The sequence below is a fragment of the Anneissia japonica genome, unplaced genomic scaffold (genome assembly GCF_011630105.1).
Source record: "Anneissia japonica isolate Jap-2015-1 unplaced genomic scaffold, ASM1163010v1 scaffold6898_len34341_cov112, whole genome shotgun sequence".
NCBI classification, from domain to species: Eukaryota; Metazoa; Echinodermata; class Crinoidea; order Comatulida; family Comatulidae; genus Anneissia; species Anneissia japonica.
The window spans coordinates 23,968-27,086 of NW_022740816.1; positions in this window are offsets into that span (position 1 = coordinate 23,968).

Below are 3,119 nucleotides of genomic sequence, written 5' to 3' on the forward strand. Positions count from 1 at the left end.
ATATTAAATAAAAAATATATATTATATAAAAAATATATATAATATAAAAAATTACTGTATATATTATAGTGTATTAACAATTATATATTATATAAAAAATAAATATTATAAAAATTTATATAAATATAAATAAAAAACCCATGCTATTTTTGCTAACCATTAAATGAACATTTGCCATGCCAAGTGTTCACTTAATATTTAGCAGAAGTCCTTGATATGTCTGCCTAGCAAGGCCCAATTGACTTTTCAAATTTACTGGTGTACCTAATTTTAAGAGTACCATAAACCACATAGCTAGCTGAGAACTTTAAAAACAAATTGTTTATGTAGCCTTTAAATGTTTGCAGTCAATAGTACATTCAAATTAAAAAATACAGCATCATCTTTAATTTTCATTTAAAAATTTTGATTCTTATGTCAAGAATTGTTTAAAAAAAAATTGATATTTTTTTTTTTCATAAAAATTATTATAGAAAATCTATATCCCAACTAGTCGTCCCGTGTGTACGAGTTGTGAACTTCCAATCTCCTGATCCCGTACACTAGTGAAATGTCATTTTGTCATCGAGACCAGGCAGGACTGTAATATGATAGGCTATGAAAACAATAATAGTATATCATTGATAACTGCAGCCAATAATAATAATTATTATTTAAGTGGTGGTGGCTTGGGCGATGACGACGGTCTAAGATGACAGATATTAACTCATCGCCAAAATGTAAACACGAAGCATTAACTACGAATCCATCAGTTAAAGCATACGCAAATTAGCTTTTTCCTTGCGTTGCGGCGCTTGCGTTGAGAAAAGTTGAATCGATTCAAATCGCAAACTATGCAAAAGTTGAGTCACATACACACGGGACGATTAGTTGGGATATAAATTTTCGATAATTTTTATAGAAAAAAAACTAATTTTCTTGAAACAATTCTTGACATAAGAACTGCGTGGTTTATGGTAAACTATTATACTTCCTTTAGATGGGTACACTGGTAAATGTGACAACTGGGCCTCGTTGTTGTTTATATCAAGGACTTTTGCTAAATATTAAGTGAACACACATATTTTTTATATAATATATTTTTTATATAATATATATTTTTTTATATAATATAATATTTTATATATAATATATATTTTTTTATAATATATAATATTTTATATAATATATAATATTTTATATATTATATAAAATATTATATATTATGTAAAATATTAAATAAATATAACGTAAAAAACCATGTCAATTTTTGCTAAATAATAAGTGGTACACATGGCGCCTCATAAAAAGTAACAACACTGAGCCACAATATATAACATTTTATATATTATATAAAATATTATATATTATGATAAATATTATTATATTATATATAATATATATTTTTTTATAATATATAATATTTTATATAATATATAATATTTTATATATTATATAAAATATTATATATTATGTAAAATATTAAATAAATATATAACGTAAAAAACCATGTCAAGTTTTGCTAAATAATAAGTGATACACATGGCGCCTCATAAAAATAACAACACTGAGCCTGGGAAAAATTTTACTGGTTGTTATTTTTAAAAAATTGTACTGCGCTGAGAGCAACCATTGACCAATGTGGAATTTAGCTCAGGTGGTAGAGTGTAAAAACATTACAAGGGTCTGTGGTTACTTGAAGTTTACGGTACTTGTTCGGTTTTTTTACATTAGGTTTGTTTTTCTTAGTTGGTACACATAAATAAAGAAACTGACTACATTTTTTTGTATTATTGAATATTAGGGGAGAATTTTACAAATATCTCTTGAGTTAATTGCTAATATGTGTTTAATACCCTTTAATTCAAAAACAATTTCAGGTGGCACTCAGGTTTACCTGTATGATTAGGCTATCTATGATATATTATAGCAGATATGATTAGGTTCCGGTTCCTTGGGCAGAAGGGAGGCCTACAATTAGTGGGTGGTTTAGATCTGTAACTGTCTCGGAATGATACTCTTAAGTCACTGATTCAGATCTTCCTGTAGTCCATTTTGTTTATTTTTTAACCTTGCTACAATTTACTGGTCATGTTTGTTTCAACCTTTTATTTACACATTACAAGTTGGTGACAGTGCTATACTAATTTAATATTGTGTGATATATTTATATAGCGCCAATTCCAAATTGAATGATTAAAGGGCGCTGAGCGTATTAACCCTTAATCACTGGATGACATACAACGGCAAACCAGCACAAAGTGCAACCTTCTCTGCTCCCAGAGTGTACCTAGTAGTGCGCTTTTGCTCAGCACATGAAACTAATACATTCAATGCCACAACAGCTTTACCAGGTACCCATTTATATTCGGATGTAGGTAAAAATGGCCCCGGAAAAAATGGCCCCTAATGACAAATAGGTAAAAATGGCCCCACTGAAAAAATTCCATAATAGAAATGATATTTTTTTATAATCTTCCAATATTTAAATACTAGCTGTAAAAAGCAAGAATTGAATCAATAACAAATACAGTTACACAACAGATGCAAATAATGTACTGAGTGATTATTGGAAAACAATGGCCATTGAATAACATTTTTTGATAGTAGAAATAAGTTTTAAAAACGTCATTCCACTAACAAAGTAGAGGATTGACATACATACAGTACTTCAACTACCAAAATAATCAACTTAAAGTTCACTTTTGTTAAGTATCAAAATAAAAATACTTAACATGTTATAAACAGTGCAAATAAACAGTAGTTTATTTAGTAGATGATAATCAAATCAGGGAGGGTTGCCAGATATCGGCCACAAAACGGCTAGATTTTAATCTTGTTTTTAATACGATAGAAGACAACAGTGGGTACATATTCATTTGAAATACTACCAAAAATCAGCGGTCATTCGTTTAAAATTGAAGAAATTCAAATGATATACACAGAACAATGTTAAACTTATCTATCTCCATAAAATACATGCCCAGCTACATCATAATATTTTATCTACATATATATCAATAATCATATCATTTAAAACTTCCAAGTATGAGAGAGCTTTCATATTAGTTGCTGGCAGACCAATTCAGTAGCGAATCAAGAGATGTCCGAAAGGGGGAGGGGCCGGGCCAAAAATAGAA